The 12448-nt window shown below is 45.9% G+C and overlaps 1 protein-coding gene across 4 annotated transcripts in view; it reads left to right on the top strand.

The window, feature by feature from the left end:
* OTOP2 (otopetrin 2) overlaps positions 1-12448 on the top strand; it is a 142167-nt gene that overhangs the window by 57981 nt on the left and 71738 nt on the right. Inside the window, exon 1 of one of the 4 annotated variants that reach the window (XM_040331188.1) lies at positions 1527-3649. The exons of the other annotated variants lie outside the window; for them this stretch is intronic. The gene's annotated coding sequence lies outside the window, so the exon portion shown is untranslated. Of the gene's footprint in view, positions 1-1526; positions 3650-12448 lie in introns of those variants that run through there. 4 annotated transcript variants of the gene reach the window in all.

Genomic DNA, 12448 nt, shown 5'->3' with positions numbered 1-12448 from the left:
CTGGTCAGAATCTGGGAGACCTGCAGCCAGGCGATTGGAACAACAGGGCTGACCTGGAGACACAGATCTGCAGTGGAATCGGCTGGGCTTTGGTATCATTACAGGCTTATCATAGCCTTGCTTAACCACTTAAGCCCTGGACCTTTAGGCAGCTAAATGCCCAGGCCAGGTTTTGCGATTCGGCACTGCGTCGCTTTAACAGACAATTGCGCGGTCGTGCGACGTGGCTCCCAAACAAAATTGGTGTCCTTTTTTCCCCACAAATTGAGCTTTCTTTTGGTGGTATTTGATCACCTCTGCGGTTTTTATTTTTTGCGCTTTAAACAAAAATAGAGCGACAATTTTGAAAAAAATGCAATATTTTTTACTTTTTGCTGTAATAAATATCCCCCAAAAACATATATAAATTATTTTTTTCCTCAGTTTAGACCGATACGTATTCTTCTACCTATTTTTGTTAAAAAAAAATCGCAATAAGCGTTTATCGATTGGTTTGCGCAAAATTTATAGCGTTTACAAAATAGGGGATATTTTTATTGCATTTTTATTAATTATTTTTTTTTTACTACTAATGGCGGCGATCAGCGATTTTTTTCGTGACTGTGACATTATGGCGGACACTTTGGACAATTTTGACACATTTTTGGGACCATTGTCATTTTCACAGCAAAAAATGCATTTAAATTGCATTCTTTATTGTGAAAATGACAGTTGCAGTTGGGGAGTTAACCACAGGGGGCGCTGAACGTGTTAGGCTTCACCTAGTGTGTGTTTACAACAGTAGGGGGGTGTGGCTGTAGGTCTGATGTCATCAATTGTGTCTCCCCTATAAAGGGGATGACACGATCGATGCGCCGCCACAGTGAAGCACGGGGAAGCCGTGTTTACATACGGCTCTCCCCGTTCTTCAGCTCCGGGGAGCGATCACGACGGAGCGGCTATAAACGAATAGCCGCGCCGTCGTCCCGGATCGCTCCCCAAGGTAAGCCGCCCGCCGCACGCAGCGGGGGGGGGGGTCCCGATCGGACCCCCGACCCGCGGAAAGGCAAGGACGTATATATACGCCCATCTGCCTGTCCGTGCCATTTTGCGGACGTAAATAGTCATGCGGCGGGCGTTAAGTGGTTAAGGTGAGAGGCTAGGATTACCATTATTGGAGCTTTGTCTGCACAACTACACTAAGTAATCGTGCGGTGGATTGCAGCATTGTTTTTCAAGCACTATTACACTTTGGGGAATATTCAATCAAGCACTTTATTACTGGACTTTGTCTTTGGAGCACTGTGCACTTTTGGAAATTTTATTGAAGCACTATATTTATTTTTACACTATATATATATTTTTTTACACCATTTTTTACACTATTTATTTATTTAGCACGGTTATTGTGCCCATATTGACTTGTGTATATTTATTTAATTACCTACTGGGACTTTACTATTTATTATTCATTCTGGATATTTATATTTTATCACTTTTTATTTATACACTATTATTTTTGCACTGGACTTTCTTCACATATTAAGGAGTTTTTACACTTTATTTATTGTGAATTATTTTTGATGACCGAAAAATCTTTTTTAGTCATTCATTTTGGATTTCATTATCTTCACGGTGTCCATCCCTCCCATCATGATTGTTGATGTATGGTGGGACATAAGGAATTAGGAGTGGAACACATTTACTTGGATACATTGGTTAGGCATTTACATTTATGTGCTTATACGTTTATATTTTTTGATTATTTATTATTTCCATACTAGCAAGCGCCATTACACCCCCTCTTTTACATATTGTCTTTTGTTGCTTTCATCAATCCCATGTTTTGCAGAGTAGATTGCAGCTCCTTAGCATTGTGGCAAGTGTATTTATGATTATGTATAAGTGTATTTTGATGGGTAAACGCACAAAGAAGGGAAAGCCCCACTGGTAGATTATGGCGTTGTGTTGCAATATTTGTAAAAGTGGTTTCAAAGCACACCTTTTACTGATGGTTGTCTGTGAGAGGTCAGCAAATAATTGGTAGTTGTGACCCTGGAAGTGCAACACCTCTTTGTGTCTTGCCGCATTCAATAGTAGTTCCTTGGATCTGTAAAAATGAAATTTTGCGACGATGTCGCATGCCAGACCATCCTGTCCTTTGGGAGTGAGGGCTCTGTGTACTCTATCCAATTCGAGGCATTCTATCGGGATACCCGGTTGCAGTTCCTGAAAAAGAGCAGTCATTGTGGCTTGCAAGTCTGTTATTGATTCTGGGATTCCTCTAATGCGTATATTTGACCTCCTCGCCCGATTCTCATAGTCCTACAATCTTGATTGTAGGATCAAATTTTCCTCTTTAAGGTTGTCAATTTCTGTAGAGAAATTTGATGTGCTTTTCTCCATATCATCAGCTCTTATTTCAAGCGCTGAGGTGCGCTGGCCCAATTCCCTTATGGTCTGAAGTAGCCTTAAGTGATTTTTGGAGCAACTGTTCAATTTGTACCAATGTTATATGTGGTGACAGTTCTTTGTGTGGAGAATTATCAATATTCTCCATTTCTACTGCAGTATTCTCAGGGGAGGAATTAGGCTAGCTATGTGCCTTTAATGGAGAGGGTTCTTCCTTGTGTAAAGAGAGAGGGCTGGCTGTAGCTTCCTCTCTCTGCCTGCCACCTCAGAATAGGAGGGCTTCAGCGCCATGACAGGCTCTCTGTGTCACTGAGGTGATATGAGGCGGCGCTCGTATGCCATTTCTCAGCTACAGAAGCTCCAAAAAAAAAAAAAGGATTTTATGATGAGGTAGGAGATACTGGGCTTAGTGTACCACTGTTTTCATGCCAGTGGGTGGGTTACCTTTGCCATTATTAGGCTCAACCATCCTGCGGGATATGGAGCTCTAAGCCGGCATTACTTCATGGCTTGGCTCCGTGCGTGTGACCCTGTCTGTTACTTTTCATGTGGTACCCAATATGATAAATGTGAATTTCTCAGCTGTCGATTTTGAGCTACCTGGTACACGCTGTAACACTTGGTATGTGCATCCCTTATTTATAAACAAAGAATTCAAATAAAAATAAAGACCACCAGGAGGCAGTGCATTTTCTGTATTGGCTCTCGCAGCGGTCACATGATTGGGAACCCATTTCACCAGCTACCAATCAGAAGCCTTGACTGAAATCTGTTGGTGACTGCTCAGTCTGTTTGCTGACAGCATGCAGTGAGTACACTCTCAGTACAACCTCCTGCTACTGTGGACATGGCAGCTGGGTGTTAAGGCCCGAATATCTTTATAACATATATGTATGCAATATACTGTGGGCAAGAGAATTAATAGAAGAAGGGGGTTTAATGGAGAAAGGGAGGGGGCTGTTGTTGCTGTTTTTTTACTAGGGGGAGTGGTTTTCTCTGGGAGAGGGTGATTGTCACAAATTTCAGTAAGGTGCTGGACACGTGTATTTCAATGGGTTTTTTTGTTTTTTTTTAGAACCACATGATTAGAGTCTTACGCTAATGTCTTCCTGCTTCTCCTCCTGGCCAATCAGAAAGCGGGTCATGAGACCCGATTGGCCGGGAGTCTTAGGACCCGTCACCAGCTAGATCGACGAGCAGCAGGCAGAGGGCCAACAACAGCCGCTTCCAGGATCCAGCACCACCTCGTCATCGGAAGGTAAGGCACAGATCCCCACCTTTCCATCCAACCCGCCGGGGTTTTTTTGCCACCCACCCGCCACCCCCCCCCCCCCACCAAAATATTCAGCACCAGCCGCCACTGGTTGACTGTTATTTGTGTATTGTAAACAATTACCCATTTGGGGCCCACATATTGTCAGGAGTGCCAAAAAGTAGTATCTGGTATTTCATCAGCCGACAGGGCTGGCTCTCAAAATTCAGTAGGCAAAGTGGGAGATTCATTAATTTGCGCTGTATAGTGTGGATAGAGGAATCTGTTAGTTTTTATCAGTGTATGGCCAGCTTTAGAATGTGAGGGCCATCAGCCTACATTGAGCCAAAGGACTGAGCGTACAGTATAGGCTAGCAAGGAGAGAGGGGACCAAGCAGTAGGACCTTTCGTAAGTGTCTGCTGGTGTTCATTTTGCAGTTGCTCTTAAATAAATTTGTATTAGACTTGAGATGTGATTTTGACACTTTTTAACACTGAAAGTCCATTTACCCTATTGCAATGGGGGAACGTGTGCATGACTGTGAGGCATATTACATAAAATAACACACATATGCATTGCAGTGTATTGTAATACAAATTTTGTGTTTGATTTTCGTGACTTTTTTGTTTTTGAGTAAAGGATCCTTTTTAATACAATTACATGTAACGCAGATACATGTCAGAAATATGCAATGTTGGGGTAACATACACTTTGCATTTCTAATGTTGTATGTCTCCCAGCTGGCAAGATTCACCTCTCTATGTCTACTGCTGATATTCTTTCTGAGGCAGTAAGTCAGGGGAAATCCAGTTTTAGGCCTCGTACACACGACCAAGAAACTCGTCGGGCGAGACACATTGTTTTCCTCGACGAGTTCCTTGTTAGGCATGTCGAGGAACTCGACAAGCTTGCTTTGCATACACACTGTCAAGACAAAATCTCTTCGTTCTCAAACGCGGTGACGTACAACACATACAATGGCAGGGGAAGTTCGATTCCACTGGCACAACCCTTGGGGCTGCTTTTGCTAATCTCATGTTATGTTAAGTAAAAGTTTGGTCGGAGACGATTTGCACTATTCAGTCTGTTACAGCGTGAAAAATGTGTTATTTCCATTACAAATGCTACTTTTACTCCTGTCTCATACTTTATTCTGAGCATGCTAGGGTTTCTTAGCATACACACGCTCGAGTTTCTCGTCAAAAACCAGCCCGACGAGGAAATTGAGACTCCCGTCGAGGAAAAAAAGAACTTATTCTCATTTTTCCTCGTCAAGATCCTCAACGGTTTCCTCGATTAAAAACGTACACACGACCGGCTTCCTCGGCAAAAAAGCTCTCCCACCAAGTTTCTTGATGGATTCTGACGAGTTTCTCGGTCGTGTGTACGAGGCCTGAGGCCTCGTACACACGACCGAATAGGTTTGCTGAAACTGGTCCGGGGACCAGTTTCCGCGGACATGTTCGGTCGTCTGTACGGCCGACCGGACTGGATTCCCGGCCGAGCGGACAGGTTTCCAGCGGACAAATGTTTCTTAGCATGCTAAGAAACAAGTCCGCTGGAAGCCTGTCCGTCGGACATGTTCGGTCGTCTGTATGACTCACCTGGCATGTCCGCTCGGCCGAAAGCCCTCGCATGCGTCAAAGTGATTTGACGCATGCGTGGAAGCATTGACCTTCCAGGGTCGCGCGCGTCATCGTCGCGGCCACGTCACCGCGTATCCTGTCTGCGGGGAATTTGGTCTGATGGTGTGTACAGCCATCAGACCAAATGATCCCAGCGGACATGTCCGATGAAAACGGTCCGCGGACCGTTTTCATCGGACATGTTTGCCCGTGTGTACGAGGCCTCAGGCCCCATACACACGGGAGGATTTATCCGCGGATACGGTCCAGCGGACCGTTTCCACGGATAAATCCTCTCGAGGATTTCCGCGGATTTCTATGCGATGGCGTGTACACACCATCGCATTGAAATCCGCGCCGAAATCCTCTGGCGATGACGTGTCGCGCCGTCGCCGCGATTATGATGCGGCGACGTGCGCGACGCTGTCATATAAGGAATTCCACACATGCGTCAAATCATTACGACGCATGCGGGGGATCCCTTCGGACGGATGGATCCGGTGAGTCTGTACAGACCAGTGGATCCATCCGTTGGGATGGACTCCAGCAGATGGATATGTTCTGCATGTCAGCAAATATTCGATCTGCTGGAATCCATCCCAGGGGAGATATATCCGCGGAAAAAGATCCGCTGGCGTGTACACACCATAGGATCTATCCGCTGAAACCCATTTGCTGGGATTTATCTGCGGATGGATTCTATGGTGTGTACGGGGCCTGAGAGTTATCAGCAGAAAAATTAGAAATCTCACCTGTCACAGCTGTCTAACAGGGTATTGTTCCTTTCTTTGGGAGCTGTTCTCTAACCTCCTGTTACATCTCTGGGGCAGGATGTGGAGAGACATTTCCTTAATGATACACATACAGAAAACATTAACCTGAACAGGGTTTAAACAATTCCCTACTCTATCCAAAACATTTGTTCCCAGAAAGCTCATGCTACCACATACAGAAAAAGTTATCCAATTCGTACGTAGTGTGTGTAACCCATTTGTAAAACACATAAGGGTCGGTACACACTATAAAAAAATACGGCGAACGATCATATGGTTTACCTTAATGTTTTGTAGCAAATTGAAACTGAGGATGGAGATAATGTATACTTTTTTTGTATACTGTTTCTGATCATGGACAGTCTTTCGTATCTGATTTTTCGCATACAAAAACGGTACTTGATAAATCATTAGTTCTGTTCACGTACAACAAACAATTCGGAAATTTGTCCCTTCTGAAATTTTTATTTGAAAAGTCTGAAATGGATGTCAAGAGTTGTGTACACTATGAAAATTAAACAATCCTGCTTCAAGGTTTTTTGGTTAGGGTTGTGGGGAAGAGGCCCTTGTTGTCTCCGTCAACATAGGGACAAGGTGCCCCTGCTCCAAAGCATCCCCCACATTGAGGGCATGTGGCTTGGTATGGTTAAGGAAAGGGGGGTGCTCGCTTATCCCCCCCCCTTTCCTGGCCTGCTTGGCTGAATACTCGGATAAGGTTCTGGTATGGAATGGGGGGCGACGCCTTTTTTCCATTAATTCTTTTCTTTACATTCAGGTGTCTCTGGGAAAAGGTGTAGGATACTTTATAGACTGTCTTCACATCTAAGATCCTCTAACCGGCACCTGAATGAATGCACCAAATGAAATTGGACATATTAACCAATAGCTGAGCGCCGTTTATCAATTTTGGACTTTACTGTTCCTGTTTTTGATCTTTCTTTATAGTTTTGTTGCATGTGTCTATAGACAATGTATTTTAAATAGCTGCTGTCCACACGGTTATCTTCTTGGTTCTGTCACTTGAACATGATATAACGCATTTATAGATCTATTAGTTTAATATTGGCATATTGAGATAGTGTGCTGTCCCTTATGATCAATATTATAGATTGGATAATTAACCAATCACTTATCAGAATATTTTACGCATTAAGGTGCTGAGTTGTGCCACTGGGCCCTGTGTTGCACTCTACCTTTGCTGTCAGTGGGGAAGCCCGCTGACAGCTGATGACTCATCGGTTGTTAAGGATGTGGCGGCCGCCCACTCCTTAACAACCATGAAGTTACTGGTTGTTAAGGACTAAACGCAAGGTTTCAGTACTTAAATACCACATCACTTCACAAAATAGTGCATGCAGTATTTTAGTAGCGTTTTTAGTCAATAAAAAAAGAAATTTGGAAAAATGCTGTGCTGTAACTTACCACATACTCAGATGCAGTATGATACCAGTTTGTGAATGGAGTCCACTAACTGGAGGACAGTATGTTAAAAAAAAAAAAAAAAAATGTAATCTTTTTTTTTCAAGTTTAAAAATATTTTTTCTTTTTTATAACTTTTTTATGATTTTGTACACTGTTACCATAATAACACACTACTCTGAGGAGGTGATCATGATTTTATTTTTGTATACTTTAAATGCTTATAACAGTGAATACCACTGGTATAAACAACCACGTTTACTGAATGAAATCGATTCATTTATTATATACTATTGTGATTAGCTGTGTTTGACCACAGCTAATCACATGGCACAGATGGGCTGACCAATTACAGAGATCAACACAATAGTACACTGTGGGGTTGATTTACTAAAACTAGAGCGCACAATCTTGTGATGCTCTGCATAGAAGGCAAACAGCTTCAAGGTTTTTTGTCAAAGCTTAACCACTTAAGCCCCGGACCTTTAGGCAGCTAAATGCCCAGGCCAGGTTTTGCGATTCGGCACTGCGTCGCTTTAACAGACAATTGCGCGGTCGTGCGACGTGGCTCCCAAACAAAATTGATGTCCTTTTTTCCCCACAAATAGAGATTTCTTTTGGTGGTATTTGATCACCTCTGCGGTTTTTATTTTTTGCGCTATAAACAAAAATAGAGCGACAATTTTGAAAAAAATTCAAAATTTTTTACTTTTTGCTATAATAAATATCCCCCAAAAATATATATAAAAACATTTTTTTTCCTCAGTTTAGGCCGATACGTATTCTTCTACCTATTTTTGGTAAAAAAAAATCGCAATAAGTGTTTATCGATTGGTTTGCGCAAAATGTATAGCGTTTACAAAATAGGGGATAGTTTTATTGCATTTTTATTAATTTTTTTTTTTTTTTACTACTATTGTCGGCGATCAGCGATTTTTTTCGTGACTGCGACATTATGGCGGACACTTCAGGCAATTTTGACACATTTTTGGGACCATTGTCATTTTCACAGCAAAAAATGCATTTAAATTGCGTTAACCACAGGGGGCACTGTAGGAGTTAGGGTTCACCTAGTGTGTGTTTACAACTGTAGGGGGGTGTGGCTGTAGGACTGACATCATCAATCGAGTCTCCCTATAAAAGGGATCACTCGATCGATACACCGCCACAGTGAAGCACGGGGAAGCCGTGTTTACATACGGCTCTCGTCGTTCTTCAGCTCCAGGGAGCGATCGCGACGGAGCGGCTATAAACTAATAGCCGCGCCGTCGTCCCCGATCGCTCCCCGAGGTAAGCCGCCCGCCGCACGCAGCGGGGGGGTCCCGATCGGACCCCCCACCCGCTAGAAGGCAGGGACGTATATATACGTCCTTCTGCCTGTACGTGCCATTCTGTGGACGTAAATAGGCGTGCGGCGGGCGTTAAGTGGTTAATTGAACAAGATGAAGTTAGAATTGGCTACCATGCACAGCAGCTCCAGATTTTGTACTCTCCGGTTTTAGTAAATCTACCCCCAATGAATGGAAGCCATCCATTCTGTACAATTGTCATGTGATCTCCTGTGATTGGTCACAGCAATTACATGGTACTGGTAGGGGGCCGTTACACTGATCTATTGTCGCACGCAAGACATGCTCTGGGAAGTACATCATATGATGTCCACCCAGGATAGAGTGGTCTCGCTCGGCCATCATTGTACTATAGGCCGGATATGAACTAAAAAAGTACTAAGTTTTATTATACGTTTTAGTGCCTAAGTCATACAGTGAAAAATTCACCACAAGAATAAGGAACAAACCTAAAACATAGGATACCGTTTCCCAAACAAATTACAACGCCTATCCATAGCAGTAAAATGGAAGACACAATATACTTGGAAGTTTCCAGTATAGTTGGGATCGGGAGTTGTAATAAATTGCTGACAGCGTAAAATAAGATACCCAATCCCCCAAATTTTCACACGTAGATGTAGCTTACATTAACAGAAAACAGATGCATATGCTGACTTATTTGAGGGCCAAAAAAGGGCCCTCAAAATAAGGAAAACCCCAGTGGTTGGAAAAATGATAGATGGAGTTGGAGTATGCTGGATAGAGCATCAATGATTCTGTAGGGAAACAAAGTGCAGTGCTCGTGGCTTTCTATGAAGAAGGTCACGGGGAGACCAGGGTGGCCATGTACATAGCATAGCCTCAGGAGTATTGGAAATCATGCCAATAAAACCATGTTACGGAACTGCTCAACTTTGCGTTTCAGGGCTGCTGTCACAATCTGTTTTTAAAGGTGGCCTATCATCACAATGCCTTGAGCTGCTTTTCTGCCCAGTCGGACATATCCAGTATCCAGGGTCAGTGTTTGCATTTTGGACTGATAAATGCTTATAGATGGTAGAGGAATCTAAAACCTGGTACCTGTGTGATTTTTGGTTGTGTTTACAAATGCCTGTTGCAGTCTGATCACTGGAGGAGAGTGACTGAGGAAATGGAACATAATACTATGTATGTACTGTATACTGTGCCCACGTGTCCCGGATTGCCCGGGACTGTCCCTTAATTGGCATCTGTGTCCCTGTTCCCGGATGCCTTCATTGCGGGACAATACAGTGTCCCGGAATGAAGCACTGGGTAAAGTCATGATAATTTCAGTGGGGGAGTCTGAGCCGCGGTAGCGCTGTCTCCGGCATGCAGATTGCAGAACCACCTCCGCTCCACCTGACTTTCATTGTGCTCACTGGTTGCTAGAGCCGCTTGGCGTGTAGCAACCAGTGACATCACAGCTGCAGTGCACCCCCTCTGTGTTCAGAGCTGAAAGCGCGGGAGGATTTCACTTCCTCCTCTGACCTCCTGGGACCCAAAGCAGCTGAGCTCCGAGGTTGCCCCTTGACATACCAGAGAGGGACAGTTTCACAGCATCTGAGAGGGAGAGCAGCAGCATCTGAGAACAACAGAGAGTGGTGGCCCCGGGGAGAAGCAGGAGGCTGACTGGAAGGAACAGCGCCAGAGGGAGTGAGAGAAGACCTGAGCAGCAGTGACATCCTCCCAGTCCCAGAGCCGCCTGCACACCTTCTGCCAACGTTGGCTCCAGCTGTGCCTGTCATCAAGAAGGCTGACAGAGGACAAGGATGGTCTGGAGGTAGGTGCATACATCACACACACCTACCCACAGACAGGGGCTGGGACAGGGGGTACAGGAAGGACTGCAGGCCAGCTTAGGGGGTCAATTTCACTCACCCCCCCTCTCTCATCCACCCCCTCTCTCTCTCCCATCCCCCTCTCTCATCCATCCACCCCCTCTCTCTCTCTCTCTCTCTCTCTTCCATCCCCCTCTCTCATCCACCCCTCTCTCTCTCTCTTCCATGATCCATCCCCCTCTCTCATCCACCCCCTCTCTCTCTCATCCACCCCCCTCTCTCTCTCTCTCTCATCCATCCACCCCCCCTCTCTCTCTCTCTCTCTCTCTCTCTCTCTCTCTTCCATCCCCCTCTCTCATCCACCCCCCCTCTCTCTCTCTCATCCACCCCCCTCTCTCTCTCTCTCTATCTCTCTCTCTCCCATCCCCCTCTCTCATCCACCCCTCCTTTCTCTCTCTCTCATCCACCCCCCTCTCTCATCCACCCCCCCTCTCTCTCTCTCTCTCATCCACCCCCCTCTCTCTCTCTCTCATCCACCCCCACTCTCTCTCTCATCCACCCCCCTCTCTCTCTCTTCCACCCCCCTCTCTCATCCACCCCCCCTCTCTCTCTCTCTCATCCACCCCCTCTCTCTCTCTCTCTTCCATCCCCCTCTCTCATCCACCCCTCCTCTCTCTCTCTCTCATCCACCCCCCCTCTCTCTCTCTCACCACTTCTCCCTCTCTCCCACCCCTTCTCTCTCTCTCCCACCCCTTCTCTCTCTCTCTCTCCCACCCCTTCTCTCTCTCTCTCTCTCTCTCTCTCTCTCTCCCACCCCTTCTCTCTCTCTCTCTCTCTCTCTCTCCCACCCCTTCTCTCTCTCTCTCTCCCACCCCTTCTCTCTCTCCCACCCCTTCTCTCTCTCTCCCACCCCTTCTCTCTCTCTCTCCCCCACCCCTTCTCCTCTCTCTCCCACCCCTTCTCCTCTCTCTCCCACCCCTTCTCCTCTCTCTCCCACCCCTTCTCCTCTCTCTCCCTCCCTCTCTCTCTCTCCCCCACCCCTTCTCTCTCTCTCCCACCCCTTCTCCTCTCTCTCCCACCCCTTCTCTCTCTCTCCCACCCCTTCTCCTCTCTCTCCCACCCCTTCTCTCTCTCCCACCCCTTCTCTCTCTCTCTCCCACCCCTTCTCCTCTCTCTCCCACCCCTTCTCCTCTCTCTCCCACCCCTTCTCCTCTCTCTCCCTCCCACCCCCTCTCTCCCACCCCTTCTCTCTCTCTCTCTCTCCCCCACCCTTTCTCTCACCCTCACCAAGCCCCTCTCCCCTCCCAAGTGGACACTAACAGGTGACAGCAAGTGAGAGTTAGTGATCCCTTCCCAAGCACTGCCACTTAACCCATGCCCCCAGCACTGCCAGTCTGCCACTGACCTCATCCTCCTAATGAAGGACTACAGGTCCCAGCATTAGTCCCTTAGGGCTGAGGATCTGACATGCTCCCCCAATGGACGGGGTAGGAATCGGGTAGGTCAGTTTAATGATCAGGAAGGTCAGTGTAGTGGTCGGGTAGGTCAGTGTAGGAATCAGGTACAGTAGGTCAGTGTAGTAGTGGGGTAGGTTAGTGTATGTGCAGTTTTTACCCCAGATCCCTTGGGTCATTTGTATTTCTTTTGTGGTTTACAGGGTTTTATATACAACTTTAGTGCCTTAGATATAAACAGCATTTGTTTCATGTATGTTAGCCCAACATCGCAAGAACAATAACACTCTGTGAATCTAAGTGGCTGCCTGCAGCTGCAATGTTGGGCTTCCATACATGAAACAAATGCTTAAATAGGTAAGGGGCGGGGCCTCTCGGCCACGTCATATGGCGGCACTGCCTC

Source organism: Rana temporaria, chromosome 12 (assembly GCF_905171775.1).
Source record: "Rana temporaria chromosome 12, aRanTem1.1, whole genome shotgun sequence".
NCBI classification, from domain to species: Eukaryota; Metazoa; Chordata; class Amphibia; order Anura; family Ranidae; genus Rana; species Rana temporaria.
Note: the sequence above shows the minus strand (reverse complement) of the source record. Positions and strands in the feature narration are given on the sequence as shown.